The 25,500-nt window shown below is 42.9% G+C and overlaps 1 pseudogene; it reads left to right on the forward strand.

Moving 5' to 3' along the window:
* The first annotated feature begins 11,643 nt into the window (after positions 1-11,643).
* On the forward strand, positions 11,644-22,602 carry LOC123431386 (annotated as a pseudogene).
* The last annotated feature ends 2,898 nt before the right edge of the window (positions 22,603-25,500 follow it).

Below are 25,500 nucleotides of genomic sequence, written 5' to 3' on the forward strand. Positions count from 1 at the left end.
ACAATAATAAGAGTGCTTGTGCATTGCACTATGCTGGAATCTGCAAGCAAACACAAAGGAGAAGACAAAGTAATATGGATCTTTGAAAGTTAAACAGATATGCATGCGAGAGCCACTAAACATTGTAACCATGGTCTTCTACCTTGACCCAAAGAAAAAGAAAACTATTTACGCGGGAAAGCTCCCAACAAGCAAAATAAGAACGAGAAATCTTTTTGGATTTTCTCAAACTAGACAAACACACGAAAAGAAAACGGGAAAAAGAAATAAACTAGCATGGATGATACAGTGGCAAGGTGTGAACACCGACTAACAAAGTGAAAGTGTGAACAAGAATATAAAGTCGGTGAGAAACATGTACTCCCCCAAGCTTAGGCTTTTGGCCTAAGTTGGTCTATTCCCATGGCTGTACCGGGCGATACCCAAAATCATAATGGGGGTTGTACGGGAGCACGACAGCCATTGCCTGAATAGCTGCCTCACAGAGGCGAGCAGCCTTTGCCTCCCTCTCATATTCCTCGGCCTCTCCTCTGGTTATGTAATATCTCCATTTTACCTTAAAGTCAAAGAAGGCAGGAGCAGGAAGGGTAATATGGAAAACACACTGTCGGTTAAATATTAACCGATATAGGAGGGATTCATTATCCCTCTCAAGGAACTGATAGCGTGTCATGGCGGCGCGATCAAGGAAAGCTGTATGGAGCAGGGGATCTCCTTCGCAGATGGGTACTCCAAGAAAATTTGCTATGCGAGTGGCATAGATCCCACCAAAGAAATCCCCTTCATTATAACTTTACATTGCACAATGAGTGCATGAAATTCAAAACCAAATAACTCGACAGAACACTACAGGTATGAAATATTACATTGTGTGTTCAATGAATTAGTTAATGGTAAATCTAATTTCTGAACGTTAAAAAAATCTGAAAACGGATCCCAATGCTAAAATAATGGCCGTATGTGGCGAACCAACCTGTGGTTGGATGGTTAGAGGGACAGTGTTATCCTCACTTCTCTAGCCCATGAGGGTTCAAATTCTGATACTCACATTATTTCTGAATTGATTTTAAAATTTTCGGCGATCCGTATTCAGTGGGAGGAGACGTTCCCGTCGACGTCGGGGCGTTCACGGTGACTTCGCAAATCTAAAGATGATATGTCGGCTCAGTCTCTCGAAGTGGCTTATAAAGATAAGATGTGCGTTTATATGGGTGAGTGTATGTACGTGTATGTGAGCGTTTGAGTCTATACTAAGTCCAAAGATCATCGTGGTATGTGCATCAAACGTCCTAGGCGAGGTCCATTTTCCACCTTTTTGCGCACGTCATCAGACGCAATTTCCTTTTTTCACACATGCAATTCGGGGGAGGCAGTTTTTTTTTCGTGCATGCAATTTTGGCACATGCAATTCGGGGGAGGAAGTTTTTTTCATGCATGCAATTCGGTGGGGGCAGTTTCTTTTTTTCATGCAAGCAATACAATTTCTTTTCACACATGCAATTCTATTGCAGATTTTAATTCAAGTTCTTGATAAAATAGTAGAGGTTATGAGTCCATGTTACCAATACATTAGTTCTCACCACTTGAGCTAGCTCGGTTTTGTGATTAGAATCAGTTTAGTTTATTTTTCTACCTTTTGATGCCCAGCCAGAAAATAAAAATAATCCGGTGTAAGTGTATGATGCACAAGATTTATATTTGGGTCCCTAGCTAAGTTGAGTCCCATTAATCACCTCAATCTAAGTAGCTTTATTTTTTTGTATAATTGTGTGAACACTACAATTTTTGATAAAGAAAATAACGCATACTACTACTCCCTCCATTCCTAAATATAAGTCTTTGTAGAGATTTCACTAGTGGACTACATATGATGTATATTGTACCATCCCAAAGTTATAAATTTTGGAATGTTAATATAATTGTTAGATTGATTGTTTGTTTGTTTGAGTGATTGAAACTTGAGTAGAATTTGAAACTTCTCAAAAAAAATGAGAGGGAATAAAATGACATTTCCAAAATTTTCTATTTTGAATCCCTTTTCAATTTTGAGATGAATATTTTCAAAACCCTTTGATTAAAAAAAATCAAACAAGAGGAGGAAAATGACCCTCCAAAATCAGAGACAATGTCTTGATTCAAATTTTAAGTATTTGCAATTTATTTGAAATTCAAATTCCTTTTCATTTTAAAGTTATTGCAAAAAAAAATAATTTTTTTTAAAAAGTATTTTTTTTGGTTTTGAAAATATGTTCATGTTTTAGAAAATTTTATTCTCAAAATTTTGATATATAATATGTCTATATAAAATGTTCTTTCTTTTTCATTTATACGTTTTTCTTCTTTGTTTAAAAAAAATATTCGTTCGCAAAAAAAAAGAAATTTGAAAAAAAAGCTCATGATCCAGCCAGCACGTGTGCGTGCGCTGTGTGCGTGGCCGGCCGATTCCTTTGGCCCATGAGGCACCTTTTTTCTTCTTTTTTCTAGTTTCCCTACATTACATATATATTTAGACCCACATCGCCTACCTATGGACCATTAGACCTCCCTTCCACCTATAAATATAGATCCATAGGAGCATCCAAAAATCATCTATTTTGGGTTAAATCAATCTTTTGGTTTAACTAGATTTATTAAATAAAAATATTTTTTCTTCTCTTCGGCGGGATTTCTTGAAGTCGTCTCCTCATTGGAATTAATTCTTACTCTGCATTCTAAAGGTATTTCTCTTCGTATTTTTTTTATATACTTCCGTAGTTTATTATTTCTAGACTAGTATTCCTACATTAGTATACGGTAGAGTAATTAGATATATTAATTAGTCTTCGTATTTACACATTAGTACTAGAATTCTTTTAGACATATCACTTTTCTTCCGTAAAACAGCTTGACCCTGATTTTTCAAATAGCCATAACTTTTTACTCGTTTATCCGAATTAGATGAAACCAACGCCTAGAGTTTCGTCTTGATACCACCAATCCTGTGAACCTATCATATCTGCTTTTTAAAATTTTGAAATTTCGAAATTTATTCATATTCATATTCAAACTTCTTTTGATCATATCTTTTTATCCGTAGCTCCGTTTTAGATGAATTCAATTGCGTCGGATTCGTATCAAAGTAATCTTTCCGTTTGTATCATTAGTTTTAAATTTTCAACTTATAATTTTGATCAAATCAGATTTATCTATTAGTGACCGAAAGTGTTCACATCGTTTTAAGCCGATTCAATGTTATATTGACGTATTTGTATCTTTTGATCCTCTTGTTCAAATCTAGTAATTCTTTTTTCTACACGCTCATATTGATCTCCTATATCCAGTCGCATCATTAGTTTCGACCTTTGAACCTCACAAATTTGAGCGATTCAAATTTGTATTCGAACATTCATTTGATCTTATCTTGCAAATCGTACCACCTTTTCAATTGATTCCTTTTACCCCTAAACACTCATGTCATATATTTTTGTACGTAACCATCGTACTTTGGTTCAACTTCTCTTGACCTTTTGAATGCAAATTCAATTCATACTTCAATTCGCTATAACTTGCGTTGTAGTGCTCCATTTCAAGAAATTCTTTCTACAAATAAATTCTTATGTCTTATACTATTTGTCAAACAACATTCATGTTGTTCTCCCAATATTTTTGATCATCTCCCATAGTGTATGCAAGTCGAGCTTATATAGCAATAGTTCCTCGTCCATTAACTCTTTTGATCTCATTCATGCACCTTCACTTTACAACACACTTAGAACCTATTTTTTTATTAAACCTTAGTTTGTTGTTATTTTGCACAAAGACATGTTTTGTTCTTATGTCCTTTTGGTTCTTCCTTTTTGGCATGAATGTTTATTGAATGCTATTCGTTTACGATAGATTGCTCGGAGTGTGGCGAGTAGATTTATCAGGATTTTGAGAGCGACTATCTTCATCAAGTAATACCAGGCAAGTCATTTTCATCATACTATCACCTATGTTTTATGCATCGTAGTTCTACCATCCTATGCCCAATTGCATGCTGAGTAGGTACTTGAAAATTCTAGTATAGATTGTAGTATCATGTGGTTGGCACACAACAACCCCGATACTTGGCCCCGGGACGACAAATTTCATATTGCTATGCTTGAGTAGACGGGATTTCGGTTGAGTGCATAACACGAGTGATGCGAGGTTGATTAAATAATCAAGACCGATTAAGACAAGATTTTCAAGACCTCGGACGCAATGCAACTCTGGGTGAAGGACGGTTGATCGGCTCCCTGGAGAACGCAGTGGATGACCCGGGATGCTGGAGAGGCCATGACATCCTACGGAAAGCTTCACCCAGGCTCAAAGAGACGAACAGATATTTTCAAGACCCAAGGCTTACCTGCACAGCCACAAGTCATTATGGGCTCTGGCTTGGTTGGACAACGCGGTGACTCTGGACAGGCGGTGCTAGCAGATGTAGAAGAACGGTAGGAATGGATGGGCACCGACAGGGATTCAGAGGGACCCGTTGAAAGACCATGTTTTGATCATCCGGTCTTCAAACATCCTGAAGTGCGAGGACATACACGGAGGCGATCAAATCTTGTGGGGAACGTGTGCAAAACTTTGCAGAGTACTCAAACCTAATCGACTAGCCGTGTCCACGGTCATGGACAACTTGAGCCAAAGGAACTGAAGTTATCTGAAATTCTCAACACAAATAATAATATTGATGTGGGTATTATTGACAACATGGGTACGAGAATTGGTTGGTGGAACCATCTCGTTAACAACCAACAATGTAGTAACATTTTGCTTTTAGCCCTCTCTTGATGTAGGAGAAAACTTGCTTTTCGCTAAAAACTTATAGCCCCACCCGCCATATATGCATATAGTATAGAAGATTACTTTTCACCCCTCTCTTATGTGACTTGTCGGCATATTCAATATGCTGACCTACACGGCTGCAACGTCTTATGTTGCAGATATTTTTCTTCGACGAGTAAGAGTACGATTCAGGGTTACGGTCTACACTCAACTTGCCGTTGGTGTTTATTGGGACTCCACTCCCTTGACTGCTTCCGCTGAAATAATTAAGGTATATATCAGTTATACGCTATTTACATGTGATTGCACTTTGATATATACATTGATGTACTGTGTGTGCCAGCAGACTGATCCAGGGATGGCACAGAAACACAGAGGCTTGACTCATTTTGAGTCGGGTCGCTACAGAAATGGTATCAGAGCACATGCTGACTGTAGGACGTGACCCTAGAAACTGGAAATTTCTTAGGAAAGGATCCCTCTAAAATTTTATTTCAAGAACACATTTCACTTCTCAACTCTTCTGATTTCATCAAATGTTCTCTCTCACCTCAAATAGTTAGACAATACCCTTACCCCTTTGACCACATGAAGGATCAACTGAGTCCCACTTCAAAGTAAAGAGGATTTCATCATGCAATTGAAGCTACACAAATTGAAGACTCTCAAGACCCGAAGAACTCGAAGACCCTGAAGCGTTCGAATATTTATATGACCATTAGAAGTCCAAACCCCAATTATATACCCACGTTAGTTACGATGATTTGTGAGCCGTCATTGGTGTGTGTTTTCCGACGGCCACAACTAAAACCTATTCTCAAAAATATTTTTTGTATTGTGTGTATCTCCCTCCCTCTCTTACCCGTCTCATCCCCAAAACCTCAACCCTACCAGATGGAGTGTGAAGCTGGACTTGTAGTCTCTGGACCAATGACCCAACTGGAGGCTGAAATATGGATTCAGAACATGGAGAACCACTTCGGGAGCAACTTGATCTCAAGGAAGTATGAAGTGGAACACGCTCTTCAGTACTTTACACAAAGTGCTGCAATCTGGTGGAAAATGCATCATGCCATTCAAGGATTTAGTGGAGCAGAAACCTGGGACGAATTCAAGAGGACTGTGTTAAGATCCCGTCTCATTCGGAAGTGCTATGATAATCCTAAGGAGAAGACTTGTGCATGCAAGATCTGTGGAGAAATAGGACACACCCAGGAAGAACACAAGGATGGATGCACTCATTGTGAATAAAATCACCCAGCTGAGGAATGCCCAACTACTCAGGTGACTTGTTTCTTGTGTGAAGGAACCACCCACTACCCAGCTCAGTGTCACATCTACCCCAAGGTACAACAATTTGTCAAGCAGCAGAAAGATGCAGTGAAGGAAACCCTCAAGAAGAAGATTCTAGAAGAGCCGGTGATGAACGAAAATATTGAAGACCCTGATGGACAAGGTCTGACCAGATTCTTCTCCAATGCATGCTACTCATGTGGAGAAGAAGGACATTATTCACAGGATTGCATGAAGGAAAGCCAAGAGTATCTGGGAAACTTCCCGACGGAAGAAGTGGAGTTTGATCCACTTGAAATAGAAGAACTGGCCAAAATAAAGGAGTCCGGAAAGAAGAAAAAGTACCCTCGGAAGAGCTAAATCTCTGCAGACTTAGACCTGAGTCATGTGAGATGTTACAAGTGTATGGAATTTGGCCACCACAAATACATGTGCTCAGGAAGGAAGCCGGAAACCCAAGGAGCAAAAGCAAACACTAAGACGCCTCGAGACTTGTCAGAACTCATTTGCTTTTGTTGCAAGGAAGCAGGACATTTTGCTAGCGATTGTCCACAAAGGAAGAAAGCTAAAAAGGAGTAGTTAAGTTTTGACCGCGGCAATTAGTGTAATCTGAAGAACTCTTGTTTTGCATGAGATCATGGAGTGAAATTTTTTGTAACAGAAGTCCCTGAGATTGTAATAACATCATGCATAAATGGAATTTATTGTCTCATGATTGCCTATGTTGAAACGGTATGCGTTGTTTCTCTTCGAACAAATATCTCTGACCATTTCGAGGATATGAGAAAATATGGTCTATGCAGACATGAGTATATTTCATTTTAAGTGTGGTAGTAATCGGTAAACCCACAGGACCCAAGGAGTAGGAATATACCATGCGTACCAAGAAGCCAAACCCACTCAATACAGTCGAAGGAATTGTTGGATCATATCAAACTATGGGGATGACAACAGAAGAATAGTGTACCTTGGAATTGGAAATTTGAGGAGAGATTTAATATGAGGAAAAAACACTTTTGTTGGTACACAATCCAATGGCAAGGAAAATAAGTTCAAGGAATACAACCCGTACCAAGGAAGCATCTCAAGATTTTCATGAAGGTTATCCTAAGAGAATGAAGGGATAAGCTATGGTTGATCAGCAAACGTTTGCTTAGGAGCATAAGAAAACCTGAGCATTGTGAAGATACGATAGATGTTTCGTTCAACTTGCAGAACCAATGGATTATCCGAACTTCGTTCGTGGACAAGAGAAATTCTGCAACGCTTGTGAGGATGCCCAAGTGTTAGAATGCGAGATTCGCTAAACCTTATACAGAGAAATGATTTGGGTGCGGAATGGATTGATCACCATGACGACTTACTCTTATCATTTATCTTGCTATTCGGAATGGTAAATCTGAGAGAGTTACCCACAGTGAGAGACGACATTCTTTGAAGCCTTTTTTTAAGCCTTAGAATGGTATAATGAAAGCCCATGTACATGGCACTTGTTGTCACGCGTAGGAATTTTTTTTTACGGTGAGGATGAAGCCAAGACCCATTTCACTGTAGGATAACCACAAATGGTAGACCACCATGAAAATCATCGATAGGTTATTTAGAATGGTCACGAGACTTGTCAGTTAAGAAGACCCAGTGACGGAAGAATCTTATATCAAAAGAAGAACCCTCGATTTCGATGGAAACATTATGAATATAATGGAAGAACTTCACCAAAGAAGTTACCATGAAGAATGTGACGAGCGAGATGCCAAGACCCCAAAGGATTGTTCAAAATTTGAGCAACCAGTAACTCTCATTTTAAGTGTGGTAGCACCCCACTTTGCAGGAGACTATATTTGTTAGAAGACCCCCCCAAACCATAACCTTTTCCTTCTAGCCTCCTCGAATCTCGAGGACGAGATTCATTTTAAGTGTGGTAGTTTGTAACATCCCAAAGTTATAAATTTTGGAATGTTAATATAATTATTAGATTGATTGTTTGTTTGTTTGAGTGATTGAAACTTGAGTGGAATTTGACACTTCTCAAATAAAATGAGAGGGAATAAAATGACTTTCCCAAAATTTTCTATTTTGAATCCCTTTTCAATTTTGAGTTTGAATATTTTCAAAACCCTTTGATTAAAAAAAATCAAACGAGAGGAGGAAAATGACCTTCCAAAATCAGAGACTATGTCTTGATTCAAATTTAAAGTATTTGCAATTTATTTGAAATTCAAATTCCTTTTCATTTTAAAGTTATTGCAAAAAAAATATTTTTTTTAAAAAAATATTTTTTTTGGTTTTGAAAATATGTTCATGTTTTAGAAAATTTTATTCTGAAATTTTTGATATATAATACGTCTATATAAAATGTTCTTTCTTTTTCATTTATACGTTTTTCTTCTTTGTTTAAAAAACAATTTGTTCGTTCGCAAAAAAAAACAAATTTGAAAAAAAAAGCTCATGATCCAGCCAGCACGTGTGCGTGCGCTGTGTTCGCGGCCGGCCGATTCCTTTGGCCCATGAGGCACCTTTTTACTTCTTTTTTCTAGTTTCCCTACATTACGTATATATTTAGTCCCACATCGTCTACCTATGGACCATTAGACCTCCCTTCCACCTATAAATATAGATCCATTGGAGCATCCAAAAATCATCTATATCGGGTTAAATCAATCTTTTGGTTTAACTGATTTATTAAATAAAAATATTTTTTCTTCTCTTCGGCGGGATTTCCCGAAGTCGTCTCCTCATTGGAATTAATTCTTACTCTGCATTCTAAAGGTATTTCTCTTCGTATTTTTTTATATACTTCCGTAGTTTATTATTTCTAGACTAGTATTCCTACATTAGTATACGGTAGAGTAATTAGATATATTAATTAGTCTTCGTATTTACACATTAGTACTAGAATTCTTTTAGACATAGCACTTTTCTTCCGTAAAACAGTTTGGCCCTGATTTTTCAAATAGCCATAACATTTTACTCGTTTATCCGAATTAGATGAAACCAACGCCTAGAGTTTCGTCTTGATCCCACCTATCTTGTGAACCTATCATATCAACTTTTTAAAATTTTAAAATTTCGAAATTTATTCATATTCATATTCAAACTTCTTTTGATCATCTCTTTTTATCCGTAGCTCCGTTTTAGATGAATTCAATTGCGTCGGATTTGTATCAAAGTAATCTTTCCGTTTGTATCATTAGTTTTAACTTTTAAACTTATAATTTTGATCAAATCAGATTTATCTATTAGTGCCCAAAAGTGTTCACATCGTTTTAAGCCGATTCAACGTTATATTGACGTATTTGTATCTTTTGATCCGCTAGTTTAAATCTAGTAATTCTTTTTTCTACACACTCATATTGATCTCCTATATCCAGTAGCATCATTAGTTTTGGCCTTTGAACCTTACAAATTTGAGCGATTCAAATTTGTATTCGAACATTCATTTGATCTTATCTTGCAAATCGTACCACCTTTTCAATTGATTCCTTTTACCCCTAAACACTCATGACATATATTTTTGTACGTAACCATCGTACTTCAGTTCAACTTCTCTTGACCTTTTGAATGCAAATTCAATTCATACTTCAATTCGCTATAACTTGCGTTGTAGTGCTCCATTTCAAGAAATTCTTTCTACAAATAAATTCTTATGTCTTATACTATTTGTCAAACAACATTCATGTTGTTCTCCCAATATTTTTGATCATCTCCCATAGTGTATGCAAGTCGAGCTTATATAGCAATAGTTCCTCGTCCATTAACTCTTTTGATCTCATTCATGCACCTTCACTTTACAACACACTTAGAACCTATTTTTTATATTAAACCTTAGTTTGTTGTTATTTTGCACAAAGACATGTTTTGTTCTTATATTCTTTTGGTTCTTCCTTTTTGGCATGAATGTTTATTGAATGCTATTCGTTTACGATAGATTGCTCGGAGTGTGGCGAGTAGATTTATCAGGATTTTGAGAGCGACTATCTTCATCAAGTAATACCAGGCAAGTCATTTTGATCATACTATCACCTATGTTTTATGCATCGTATTTCTACCATCCTATGCCCAATTGCATGCTGAGTAGGTACTTGGAAATTCTAGTATAGATTGTAGTATCATGTGGTAGGCACACAACAACCCCGATACTTGGCCCCGGGACAACAAATTTCATATTGCTATGCTTGAGTAGACGGGATTTCGGTTGAGGGCATAACAGGAGTGATGCGAGGTTGATTAAATAATCAAGACCGGTTGAGACAAGATTTTCAAGACCTCGGACGCAATGCAACTCTGGGTGAAGGACGGTTGATCGGCTCCCTGGAGAACCCAGTGGATGACTCGGGATGCTGGAGAGGCCATGACATCCTGCGGAAAGCTTCACCCAGGCTCAAAGAGACGGACGGATATTTTCAAGACACAAGGCTTACCTGCACAGCCACAAGTCATTATGGGCTCTGGCTTGGTTGGACAACGCGATGACTCTGGACAGGCGGTGCTAGCAGATGTAGAAGAACGGTAGGAATGGATGGGCACCGACAGGGATTCAGAGGGACCCGTTGAAAGACCATGTTTTGATCATCCGGTCTTCAAACATCCTGAAGTGCGAGGACATACACGGAGGCGATCAAATCTTGTGGGGAACGTGTGCAAAACTCTGTAGAGTACTCAAACCTAATCGATTAGCCGTGTCCATGGTCATGGACAACTTGAGCCAAAGGAACTGAATTTATCTGAAATTCTCAACACAAATAATAATATTGATGTGGGTATTATTGACAACATGGGTACGAGAATTGGTTGGTGGAACCATCTCGTTAACAACCAACAATGCAGTAACATTTTGCTTTTAGCCCTCTCTTGATGTAGGAGAAAACTTGTTTTTCGCTAAAAACTGATAGCCCCACCCGCTATATACGCATATAGTATAGAAGATTACTTTTCACCCCTCTCTTATGTGACTTGCCGGCATATTCAATATGCTGACCTACATGGCTGCAACGTCTTATGTTGCAGATATTTTTCTTCGACGAGTAAGAGTACGATTCAGGGTTACGGTCTACACTCAACTTGCCGTTGGTGTTTATTGGGACTCCACTCCCTTGACTGCTTCCGCTGAAATAGTTAAGGTATATATCAGTTTTACGCTATTTACATGTGATTGCACTTTGATATATACATTGATGTACTGTGTGTGCCAGCATACTGATCCAGGGATGGCACAGAAACACAGAGGCTTGACTCATTTTGAGTCGGTCGCTACATATATAGACATACTTTAGAGTATAGATTCAATCATTTCGCTCCGTATATAGACACTTAGTGAAATCGCTTAAAAGACTTATATTTAGGAACGGAGGGAGTAGTATACAAGGTTGTCCATCATACGGGTTTCCTCAGGCTAACTCCACCGCGCGACCCCATCATGTCCGCGCGCGTCCGTTTGGAGTAAAACGGACGAAACAGACGGCGGAGCGCGCGGGAGCAAACGAACTTTTGTCCGTTTTTGACCCATCCCCGGTCCAACTTTGATTCGATTTTGGGTGAAAACGGACATCACGCGGACGGGCGGGACGCGCGCGCTTGTCCGCCCCTGGCCCGCCTGTCGGTGGCACAAAGTAAAACCCACCCCCGCCCCCTTTGGCGTCATTTCCCCCCAAATCCTCCCACGTCCCGCCGTCCCCTTCTCTCTTCCCCATCCATGGCCGACACCCATCCGAATTCCGGCGGTCCGGCCATCAACCAGCCCGGAATGGTCAAGAAGAAGAAGGCCAAGGCGCCAAGGAAGTCGCGAGCGGAGTGCACGCCGGAGGAGATCGCCAAGTTGGACGCGGAATCGGCGAAGAGAAGGAACCGGAGGGCGGTCGTGAAGGACAACGCCACCGCGCGCAAGTTCGCTGCCGAGCGCGATGCAACGGAGGCCGCGCGGCGAAAGGCCGAGGTCGAGGAGAAGGAGGCCATCATCAACAAAGCGAGCGCCCTCCTCATGCTTGGCATTTGTCGTCCGGCCGGTTTCTCTGCAGCGGTCGTCGGACCGGCGAGCACAGGCTCGTCGGTCGCCCGGTCTCTGCACTGCCAGTCGCCAACATTGCGGACCACGCTTATGTCGCCCGGCTTCCCCCCGCCAAGGCACGATGCCCACACCCGTTTCTTAGGGTCGTCGGACGTGAGCGCGATCACGCCTTCCACCCCACACCCCTCGGCCTGCATCGACCTCAAAGTCACACCTGGGCCCAACAGTGGCGGCCGGCCGTCCGTCGAGATGCAAAGAAAGCAAGCACGTCTGCCGTTTGCAAGCACCATGCCGTCCCTGTTGGGGAACGTCGCATGGGAAAAAATCCTACGCGCACGAAGACCTATCATGGTGATGTCCATCTACGAGGGGGATTTCAGATCTACGTACCCTTGTAGATCGCACAGCAGAAGCGTTAATAAACGCGGTTGATGTAGTGGAACGTCCTCACGTCCGTCGATCCGCCCCGCGAACCGTCCCACGAACCGTCCCGCGATCCGTCCCACGATCCGCTCCGATCTAGTGCCGAACGGACGGCACCTCCGCGTTCAGCACACGTACAACTCGACGATGATCTCGGCCTTCTTCATCTAGCAAGAGAGACGGAGAGGTAGATGAGTTCTCCGGCAGCGTGACGGCGCTCCGGAGGTTGGTGGTGATCTAATCTCAGCAGGGCTCCGCCCGAGCTCCGCAGAAACGCGATCTAGAGGAAAATCCGTGGAGGTATGTGGTCGAGCTGCCGTGGAAAAATTGTCTCAAATCAGCCCTAAAACCTCCATATATATAGGTTGGAGGGGAGGGGCCTTGCCTTGGGGCTCAAGGAGCCCCAAGGGGTTCGGCCGAAGGGGGGGAGGTGGAGTCCTTCCCTTCCTTCGCACTTCCCCTTTTTTTTTATCTTTGATTTTCTTATCTCCCTGCACAGGGGCCTCTGTGGGCTTGCCCACCAGCCCACTAAGGGCTGGTGCGGCACCCCTAAGGCCTATGGGCTTCCTCGGGGTGGGCTGCCCCCCCACCCCTGGTGAACATCCGGAACCCATTCGTCATTCGTGGTACATTCCCGGTAATTCCGAAAACCTTCCGGTAATCAAATGAGGTCATCCTATATATCAATCTTCGTCTCCGGACCATTTCGGAAACCGTAGTGACGTCCCTGATCTCATCCGGGACTCCGAACAACATTCGGTAACCAACCATATAACTCAAATATGCATAAAACAACGTCGAACCTTAAGTGTGCAGACCTTGCGGGTTCGAGAACTATGCAGACATGACCCGAGGGACTCCTCGGTCAATATAAAATAGCGGGACCTGGATGCCCATATTGGATCCTACATATTCTACGAAGATCTTATCATTTGAACCTCAGTGCCAAGGATTCATTAATCCCGTATGTCATTCCCTTTGTCCCTCGGTATGTTACTTGCCCAAGATTCGATCGTCAGTATCCGCATACCTATTTCAATCTCGTTTACCGGCAAGTCTATTTACTCGTTCCGTAATACAAGATCCTGCAACTTAGACTAAGTCACATTGCTTGCAAGGCTTGTGTGTGATGTTGTATTACTGAGTGGGCCGCGAGATACCTCTCCGTCATACTGAGTGACAAATCCCAGTCTTGATCCATACTAACTCAACGGACACCTTCGGAGATACCTGTAGAGCATCTTTATAGCCACCCAGTTACGTTGTGACGTTTGATACACATAAAGTATTCCTCCGGTGTCAGTGAGTTATATGATCTCATGGTCATAGGAATAAATACTTGACACGCAGAAAACAGTAGCAACAAAATGACACGATCAACATGCTACGTCTATTTGTTTGGGTCTAGTCCATCACATGATTCTCCCAATGATGTGATCCAGTTATCAAGCAACAACACCTTATACATAGTCCGAAGACCCTGACTATCCTTGATCAACTGGCTAACCAACCTGAGGCTTGCTAGGGACATTATTTTGTCTATGTATCCACACATGTATCTAAGTCTTCATTCAATACAATTATAGCATGTATAATAAACGATTATCTTGATACAGGAATTATAATAATAACTTATTTATCATTGCCTCTAGGGCATAATTCCAACAGTCTCCCACTTCGACTAGAGTCAATAATCTAGCCCTCACATCACCATGCGAATTACATTGTAATAAATCTAACACTCATACAGTTCTGGTGTTGATCATGCTTTGCCCGTGGAAGAGGTTTAGTCAGCGGTTCTGCTACATTCAGATCCATGTGCAGTTTGCATATATTTACGTCCTCCCCTTCAACGTAGTCGCGGATGAGGTTGAAGCGTCATTTGATGTGTCTGGTCTTCTTGTGAAACCGTGGTTCCTTTGCTAAGGCAATGGCACCCGTGTTGTCACAGAACAAGGTTATTGGATTCAGTGCGCTTGGCACCACTCCAAGATCCGTCATGAGCTGCTTCATCCAGACACCCTCCTTAGCCGCCTCCGAGGCAGCCATGTATTCCGCTTCACATGTAGAATCAGCTACAACGCTTTGCTTGGAACTGGACCAGCTTACCGCACCCCTATTAAGAATAAATACGTATCCGGTCTGCGACTTAGAGTCGTCCGGATCTGTGTCAAAGCTTGCATCGACGTAACCTCCATACACGAGAAACATCTCCTTAGTCCTTTTCAGGTACTTCAGGATATTCTTGACCGCCGTCCAGTAATCCACTTATGGCCATGCTAACGTCCGGTCTAGTGCACAACATTGCATACATGATAGAACCTATGGCTGAAGCATAGGGGACGGTGCTCATATGCTCTCTATCTTTATCAGTTGTTGGGCACTGAGTCTTACTCAATCTCATACCTTGTAAAACTGCCAAGAACCCCTTCTTGGACTGTTCCATTTTGAACCTCTTCAAAACTTTATCAAGGTATGTACTTTGTGAAAGTCCTATCAGGCGTTTTGATCTATCCCTATAGATCTTAATGCCTAGCATGTAAGCAGCTTCTCCTAGGTCCTTCATAGAGAAACTTTTATTCAAGTAATACTTTATGCTCTCCAAAAACTCCATGTTGTTTCCAACCAGCAATATGTCATCCACATATAATATTAGAAACGCCACAGAGCTCCCACTCACTTTCTTGTAAATACAAGATTCTCCAACCACTTGTATAAACCCAAATGCTTTGATCACCTCATCAAAGCGTTTATTCCAACTCCGAGATGCTTGCACCAGCCCATAAATGGATCGCTGGAGCTTGCACACTTTGTTATCATTTTTAGGATCGACAAAACCTCCGGGTTGCATCATATATAACTCTTCCTTAAGGAAACCGTTAAGGAACGCCGTTTTGACATCCATCTGCCAGATTTCATAATCTAAAAATGCAGCTATTGCTAACATGATTCTGACGGACTTAAGAATCGCTACTGGTGAGAACGTTTCATCGTAGTCAACTTCTTGAAGTTGTGAAAAACACGTTGCCACAAGTCGAGCTTTATAAACGGTCACATTATCGTCAACGTCCGTCTTCTTCTTAAAGATCCATTTGTTCTGAATAGCCTTTCGGCCCTCAGGTAGTACTTTCAAAGTCCACACTTTGTTTTCATACATGGATCCTATCTCGGACTTCATGGCCTCCAGCCATTTGTTGGAATCCGGGCCCACCATTGCTTCTTCATAATTCGTAGGCTCATTGTTGTCTAACAACATAATTGATAAGACGGGATTACCATACCACTCTGGAGTAGTACGCGGTCTCGTCGACCTGTGAGGTCCGATAGGAACTTGATCTGGAGTGTCATGATCATCATCATTAACTTCCTCCTCAACCGGCGTTGCAAGGACACGGGTTTCCCCTTGCCCTGCGCCACCATCTAGGGGGATGAGAGGTTCGACAACCTCATCAAGTTCTATCTTCCTCCCACTCAATTCTCTCGAGAGAAACTCCTTCTTGAGAAAAGCTCCGTTCTTAGCAACAAACACTTTGCCCTCGGATTTGAGATAGAAGGTATACCCAACTGTCTCTTTTGGGTAACCTATGAAGATGCATTTTTCCGCTTTGGGTTCTAGCTTTTCAGGCTGAAGCTTTTTGACATAAGCATCACATCCCCAAACTTGAAGAAACGACAACTTTGGTCTTTTGCCATACCACAGTTCGTATGGTGTCGTCTCAACGGATTTTGATGGTGCCCTATTTAAAGTGAATGCAGTTGTTTCTAATGCATAACCCCAAAACGATAACGGCAAATCGGTAAGAGACATCATAGATCGCACCATCTCTAATAAAGTATGATTACGATGTTCGGACACACCATTACGCTGTGGTGTTCCAAGCGGTGTCAACTGTGAAACAATTCCACATTGTCTTAAGTGAGCACCAAACTCGAAACTCAGATATTCACCCCCACGATCAGACCATAGGAATTTGATCTTCTTGTTACGATGATTTTCAACTTCACTCTGAAATTGCTTGAACTTTTCAAATGTTTCAGACTTGTGCTTCATCAAGTAGACATAACCATATCTACTCAAATCGTCAGTGAAGGTGAGAAAATAAGGATATCCGCCGCGTGCCTCCACGCTCATCGGACCACACCCATCGGTATGTATGATTTCCAACAAGTCACTTGCACGCTCCATTGTTCCGGAGAACGGAGTTTTAGTCATCTTGCCCATGAGGCATGGTTCGCACGTGTCAAGTGAATCAAAGTCAAGTGACTCCAAAAGTCCATCGGTATGGAGTTTCTTCATGCGCTTTACACCAATATGACCCAAGCGGCAGTGCCGCAAAAACATGGCGCTATCATTGTTAACTCTAACTCTTTTGGTCTCAATGTTATGTATATGTGTATTATCACTATCAAGATTCAATATGAACAATCCTCTCACATTGGGTGCATGACCATAAAAAATATTAATCATAGAAATAGAACAACCATTATTCTCTGACTTAAACGAGTAACCGTCTCGCAATAAACAAGATCCAGATATAATGTTCATGCTCAACGCAGGCACTAAATAACAATTATTTAAGTTCATAACTAATCTTGATGGTAAATGAAGTGAAACTATGCCGACGGTGATTGCATCAACCTTGGAACCATTTCCCACGCACATCGTCACTTCATCCTTTGCCAACCTTCGCTTATTCCGCAGTTCCTATTTCGAGTTGCAAATATGAGCAACATAACTGGTATCGAATATCCAGGAACTACTATGAGAGCTGGTTAAGTACACATCAATAACATGTATATCAAATATACCTGATTTTTCTTTGGCCGCCATCTTATCAGCCAGATACTTGGGGGAGTTGCGCTTCCAGTGACCCATACCCTTGCAATAATAGCACTCCGTTTCAGGCTTAGGACCAGCTTTGGTTTCTTCGTCGGATTGGTAACAGGCTTGCCGCTCTTCTTTGAATCACCCTTCTTTCCTTTGCCATTTCTCTTGAAACTAGTGGTCTTATTCACCATCAACACTTGATGCTCTTTACGGAGTTCTGACTCTGCGACTTTCAGCATCGCGAACAACTCGCCGGGTGACTTGTTCATCCCTTGCATGTTGTAGTTCAACACAAAGCCCTTATAGCTTGGCGGCAGTGATTGAAGAATTCTGTCGGTGATAGCTTCTTATAGGGGTTCAATCCCCAGCTCAGCTAGACGGTTTGAGTATCCATACATTTTGAGTACATGTTCACTGACAGACGAATTCTCCTCCATGTTGCAAGCATAGAATTTATCGGAGGTCTCATACCTCTCGATCCGGGCATTCTTCTGAAAGATAAACTTCAACTCCTGGAACATCTCATATGCTCCATGACACTCAAAGCGACGTTGAATTCCCGGCTCTAAGCCATACAAGGCCGCACATTGAACTACTGAGTAGTCCTCCTTACATGTCAACCAAGCGTTCTTAACATCTTGGTCAGCCGTAGCGGGTGGTTCATCTCCTAGCACAGCATTAGTGACATAATCCTTCTTCCTAGCTTGCAGGAGCAACTTAGGATTACGAGCCCAGTCTACAAAGTTGCTTCCATCATCTTTCAACTTAGCTTTCTCTAGGAACATATTAAAATTCAGGGTGAATGTCGCGTGAGCCATGATCTACAACACAAATATATTCAAAGTGGACTTACACTATGTTCAAGATAATTAGAGTTTAACTTAATCAAATTACTTGCTAAAGTCCCACTCAAAAAGTACATCTCTCTAGTCATTTGAGTGGTTCATGATCCAATTCCACTAGCTCAAGTCCGATCATCACGTGAGTTGACGATAGTTTCAGCGGTAAGCATCCCTATGCTAATCATATCAACTAGATGATTCATGATCGACCTTTTTGTCTCATGTGTTCCGAGGCCATGTTTGCACATGCTAGGCTCGTCAAGCTTAACCCGAGTGTTCTGCGTGTGAGTGTTCTGCGTGTGCAACTGTTTTGCACCCGTTGTATGTGAACGTTGAGTCTATCACACCCGATCATCACGTGGTGTCTCGAAACGACAAACTGTAGCAACGGTGCACAGTCGGGGAGAACACAATTTCGTCTTGAAATTTTAGTGGGAGATCACCTCATAATGCTACCGTTGTTCTAAGCAAAATAAGGTGCAATAAAGGATTAACATCGCATGCAATTCATAAGTGACATGATATGGCCATCATCACGTGCTTCTTGATCTCCATCACCAAAGCACCGGCACGATCTTCTTTGTCACCGGCGCGACACCATGATCTCCATCAACGTGTCGCCATCGGGGTTGTCGTGCTACTCATGCTATTACTACTAAAGCTACATCCTAGCAAAATAGTAAACGCATCTGCAAGCACAAACGTTAGTTTAAAGACAACCCTATGGCTCCTGCCGGTTGCCATGCCATTGACGTGCAAGTCGATATTAACTATTACAACATGATCATCTCATACATCCAATATATCACATCACATCGTTGGCCATATCACATCACAAGCATACCCTGCAAAACAAGTTAGACGTCCTCTAATTGTTGTTGCATGTTTTACGTGGTGACCAAGGGTATCTAGTAGGATCGCATCTTACTTACGCAAACACCACAACGGAGATATATGAATTGCTATTTAACCTCATCCAAGGACCTCCTCGGTCAAATCCGATTCAACTAAACTTGGAGAAACCGACACTCGCCAGTCATCTTTGAGCAACGGAGTTGCTCGTAGTGATGAAACCAGTCTCTCGTAAGCGTACGAGTAATGTCGGTCCGAGCCGCTTCGATCCAACAATACCGCGGAATCAAGAAAAGACTAAGGAGGGCAGAAAATCGCACATCACCGCCCACAAAAACTTTTGTATTCTACTCAAGAAGACATCTATGCATGAACCTAGCTCATGATGCCACTGATGGGGAACGTAGCATGGGAAACAAAAAATTTCCTACGCGCACGAAGACCTATCATGGTGATGTCCATCTACGAGGGGGATTTCAGATCTACGTACCCTTGTAGATCGCACAACAGAAGCGTTAATAAATGCGGTTGATGTAGTGGAACGTCCTCACATCCCTCGATCCGCCCCGCGAACCGTCCCACGAACCGTCCCGCGATCCTTCCCACGATCCGCTCCGATCTAGTGCCGAACGGACGGCACCTCCGCGTTCAGCACACATACAGCTCGACGATGATCTCGGCCTTCTTGATCCAACAAGAGAGACGGAGAGGTATATGAGTTCTCCGGCAGCGTGACAATGCTTCGGAGGTTGGTGGTGATCTAATCTCAGCAGGGCTCCGCCCGAGCTCCGTAGAAACGCTATCTAGAGGAAAAACCGTGGAGGTATGTGGTCGGGCTGCTGTGGAAAAGTTGTCTCAAATCAGCCCTAAAACCTCCGTATATATAGGTGGGAGGGGAGGGGCCTTGCCTTGGGGCTCAAGGAGCCCCAAGGGGTTCGGCCGAAGGGGTGAGGAGGAGTCCTCCTCCAATCCTAGTCCAACCAGGATTGGAAGGTGGAGTCCTTCCCTTCCTTTCCACTTCACCTTTTTTCTTTCTCTTTGATTTTCTTATCTCCCTATGCAGGGGCCTCTCTGGGCTTGCCCACCAGCCCACTAAGGGCTGGTGCGGCACCCCTAAGGCCTATGGGCTTCCCCGGGGTGGGCTGCCCCCCCCCCCCCCCCGGTGAACATCCGGAACCCATTCGTCATTCCCGGTACATTCCCGATAATTCCGAAAACCTTCCGGTAATCAAATGAGGTCATCCTATATATCAATCTTCGTCTTCGGACCATTCCGGAAACCCTCGTGACGTCCCTGATTTCATCCGGGACTCCGAAGAACATTCGGTAACCAACCATATAACTCAAATACGCATAAAACAACGTCGAACCTTAAGTGTGCAGACCCCGCGGGGTCAAGAACTATGTAGACATGACCCGAGGGACTCCTCAGTCAATATCCATTAGCGGGACCTGGATGCCCATATTGGATCCTACATATTCTATGAAGATCTTATCGTTTGAACCTCAGTTTCAAGGATTCATATAATCCCGTATGTCATTCCCTTTTCCCTTCGGTATGTTACTTGCCCGAGATTCGATCGTCAGTATCCGGATACCTATTTCAATCTCGTTTACCGGCAAGTCTCTTTAATTGTTCCGTAATACAAGATCCCGCAACTTACACTAAGTCACATTGCTTGCAAGGCTTGTGTGTGATGTTGTATTACCGAGTTGGCCCCGAGACACGTCTCCGTCATACGGAGTGACAAATCCCAGTCTTGATCCACACTAACTCAACGGACACCTTCGGAGATACCTGTAGAGCATCTTTATAGCCACCCAGTTACGTTGTGACGTTTGATACACACAAAGTATTCCTCCGGTGTCAGTGAGTTATATGATCTCATGGTCATAGGAATAAATACTTGACACGCAGAAAACAGTAGCAACAAAATGACACGATCAACATGCTACGTTTATTAGTTTGGGTCTAGTCCATCAGATGATTCTCCCAATGATGTGATCCAGTTATCAAGCAACAACACCTTGTACATAGTCAGAAGACCCTGACTATCCTTGATCAACTGGCTAGCCAACTAGAGGCTTGCTAGGGACAATGTTTTGTCTATGTATCCACACATGTATCTAAGTCTTCATTCAATACAATTATAGCATGGATAATAAACGATTATCTTGATACAGGAATTATAATAATAACTTATTTATCATTGCCTCTAGGGCATAATTCCAACAGTCCCCCGGCATCTTGTTCGACGAAATTCCAACACCAATGGCACCGGTCGATGACCCCTACTGCACCCAGTTAATGGAGGATGTGATCTACAACGGCGGGCATGTCCCTGCCTACGATCCCGTGGAGACCCAAAGTCAGGATGGCCGCGCCCAGTTCGTTGCCGATGAAGAGGCCGATGGCCGTGCTGATTACGACCATGGTGACTCGGGCATGAAGACGATGACATCTATGGCGAAGGTGATGGTGATGAAGACGAAGGCAATGACATTGATATTAGTGGTGAGCCATTGCTCATCGACGAGCTCTCCCAAAGAGCGGAAGCACAAAAGAGGAAGAAGAGCATTCGCATGGGTTCATACACCCAAGATGAGGACAAGCTGATTTGAAATTGTTTGATGGAGATCAGCCAAGATCCGAGGATGGGTGCGCAACAAAAGGGACTAGTTTTTTGGATGAGAGTCCACAAAACTTTCCATGAAAGGAAGATGTTTGAGCCCTATCAAATCACAAACGACCGTGGCATTACCTTGATTCAAAAGAGGTGGTTGTTCATCCAACAAGAGTGCAACAAGTATTGCGCCGCATTGGAGAGCGTTGAAGCACGGCCCGCGAGTGGTCTCGGCGTTGGGGACATGGTATGCTCTCCTCATCCTAGTCCTTTCCTTGCTTCGGCCTTGTATATGTTTGCATGTCCAAATTTTGTTGATCATGTGGTGTAGGCATTTCAATCTTTGGAAGCATTCAAGGCCCGGCACAATGACAAGCCATTCACTCTTACGCATTGTTGGACGATCATCAACAATTTCCCTAAGTTCAAGGATCAATACCGTGAACTTCAAAGGAAGAGAGGCAAGAAGACGCCCAAGTTCACCGGAGGTGGAGATGGCGAGGCATTGAAGAGGCCGAGGGGCAAGACCAACTCCAAGGTGGACGACATACGTGATGCCGCATCCAGGCCTTGCATGAGACTTTTCATGGCATGATGTCTCAAAAGGACATGAGGGACGAGAAGAAGCAACAAAGCAAGGACGATCAAATGAAGCAACAGCTGGAGCTTCAAAGGAAGAAGCTTGAGATGGAGGAGGCGGCCAAGAAGAGGAAGATCGACCTGGAGGAGGCGTCCCGGCAAAGGCAGCTCGACATCGAGGCCGCTAATATCGAGGCCAGGAAGAGGCAGCTCGACATCGAGGCTGCCAATGCCGCAACCAAAGCGAAGGATGTGGCCCTTGCGATCATGAGCCTGGACTTGACCAAGATGAGCAAGAAGACGAGGAGCTGGTTTGAGGCCAGGCAGAAGGAGATGTTCGACACCGACGGCCTGAACTAGGTCGTCCGATCGAACGTGGTCGTTCTTTTTTGGAGGCTCGCATGGGTGCCGCCCACTGGACCGCTGGTTGTGTGCCGGCGAGAAACAGATTCATTTTAGAGGCTGGCTGTGTTGCCGCCTGCTGGTTGTGTTGCCGGCGAACAAAACTATTCATTTTGGAGGCTGCCTTGTTGCCGGCCACTGGCTTTGTTGCCGGAGAGGACGTGTAGGCCGCTGGCTATGTTGCCGACGTGAACTAGGGCCACTGGCATGAACTAGGCCGCTGTTATTTGAAGCGTTATTCATTTGGAGGCGGACAAGATAGGGAAAATGGATGCGGCTGCGCGCTGGGTGCACGGCCAGCGCATCCTAGGACAGGGGCGGACACGACCCCATCTCCCTACCCAAACGGACATAATCCAGGCAAAACAGACGCTTGTTTGGGATCGCGCGGTGGAGTTGGAATTAGATAACCAAACAGCAAGAACTAGACAACCAAATGATTTTGTTGTTATTTTTATAACAGAAACTTTGTATCTTTACAAACTTTTGTACCAGGAGAAAAAGGTTTTCTAAAAAATACCTTCGATAAATTTTATCTAAATAACATGGTAATTTACATACCGTGAACACTATTGGGAAAAAGCAATAGGCAGAATCTTACTAATAGCACCTGTTACGGGCCAAGCCCTACAACTAAGTATCACTAGCGCGTAGGAAAAAAGCGCTACTCATAAAATTTAGCAGTAGCGCTTGTCGTTCATAAGAACGCTACTGCTAAGTGGGCCAAAGGGTACCCGAGGTTCAACAAAAATTAGCAATGCTCCATAAAAACAAGCGCTACAGCTAATGGCATATGTGTAGCGCGTTTCCCACGATAGACACTACAAATATATTTCTACCGTTAAGTTTGCAGGTCCTACTTACGAGTAGCGTGTGCCCTGTTGAAGTGCTACTGCTAACCTAATAATCAGTAGCGTGTTTCTGACAAATAGCGCTACTTCTAAATTCCTACGATTATGATGGCGAGTCCCACTTAAAAACAACACGTGTCAGCATGCGGTGCTACTTCTAGTTTATATACTAGTAGCGCTCTTGTACAAACAAGCGCTACTGATATGGTCGCCAGTCACATATCTGTCACCTTTTCCCCACCTCTTCTTCTTCATCCTTCCTTCTTCCCCACCTCCTTTTATTCTTCCTTCAATGCTTCCCCTCCTCCCACTCTCTTATTTGCCCCTCCATCACCTTTTCCCCACCTCGTCTTATTCTCTCTTCCTTCTTTCCCACCTCTCCTCTTCTTCTTCCTTAAATGCTTCATCCACTCTCTTCTTTGTCCCTCCATCACCTCCATTAATGCCCTCCACCCCCCTGTCATCTCTTTCTTTGCCCTCCACCCCCACCTTCATTAATTAATGACCCAACCTCGCCTCTCTTTAATATTTTAGCCCCCACTAGCTAGCATGTTCTCTCTCTCCCTACTTAGAGCTATGTATCTTTGTATCGGGCTTGATATCTCCCGACATATAGGTGAGGAAAAAGAAGAGATAACATGCAAGAATGGAAATATGTGTTTGTGTTTGTGCGTGCGCATGATAGGACCGAGCTATGTGATTGTGTGTGTGCATGTGTGAGTTGCCAATATATTGTATTTGTTGAAATGTGTGTGACATGTGTTGCCTATGTTTTGCCAAAGTATCGATTCATTTCCGTTTTAGCGAATTTCGGGCAACTCGACATGTCCTATGTTTAGAGAAGGTTATGTCAAAATTGTGTATGAATTTGTTGCTTGCAGGTGTACGTGGTTAATTATAGTTATTTTACATCATGCACGCCATCATGAAGATCAATGGAAGGAAGGTGCAAAGATACTGGCAATCCGCGGTGGACGACATGTATGAAAACAGACGAAACGAGGTTTTATGTCTGTGTTGTAAATGCAAATATGAAGTATGACTCGACCCCTTTAAGGCTGGCAAATTCAAGGCACACCTGCTAATGCCTGGTTTCATGGATGGCCATACTCGATGGATAAGTGAAGACGATGATGATGAGGACATTGACGGGGAAGGCAATAACGACATGGGCCTAGATGAAGAGATGATCGAAAATGGGCCCGAAGAAGAGGGCATCAAAAATGGCACCGTACATGGCGCAAAAGAGGCAGGACCTGACAGAGAAGAGGTCGGACATGACGGAGAATACGCAGATGATGACCCACAAGTGTAGGGGATCTATCGTAGCCTTTTCGATAAGTAAGAGTGTCGAATCCAACGAGGAGCAAGGAATAACTGCAAGTACTGAAAGGTAACTTTTTATGGGTTTTCTAGTATAAGCAACAAGGAAATAAATGCAAGTAAAGTAAATGATGTCGATGTACAGCAAGTGGCCCAATCCTTTTGAACACAAAGGATAAGCCGATGGACTAAACTTATAAAGACTAAGGCATTCTTGAGGACACACATGAGAGATAGTCAAGTGCTTTCGCCATATTCCGTCTAGTACTATGTTTTGTATTGATAAGTGTTATGTGGGTGGATCTTTACTAGTGCACCGTCTAGGCTAAGACAAGTACACTCTTATGATTAATCCCTCTTGCAAGCATCCGCAAATACAAGAGAGAAATTAAGGCTAAGCCTAACCATAGCAATAAGCTTTAGGATCCAATACTCCCTCATGCAAAAGTATGCGAACTGGGGTTCAGGTTTCTGTCACTCGGGCAACCCACCATAAGCATTCTTTTTACATGATGCATTCCCCTAGGTCCTTAAAAAGGCGAAGTGTTATGTAGTCTACGTTCACATAACACCACTAGAAGAATAACACCATAACTTAAATACCAATCAACACATATCACTTCAACATCATATGACTACTAGCATCTAGACTTTTCCCATGTCCTCAAGAACTAAAGGAACT

Source organism: Hordeum vulgare, chromosome 2H (genome assembly GCF_904849725.1).
Source record: "Hordeum vulgare subsp. vulgare chromosome 2H, MorexV3_pseudomolecules_assembly, whole genome shotgun sequence".
Lineage (NCBI taxonomy): Eukaryota > Viridiplantae > Streptophyta > Magnoliopsida > Poales > Poaceae > Hordeum > Hordeum vulgare.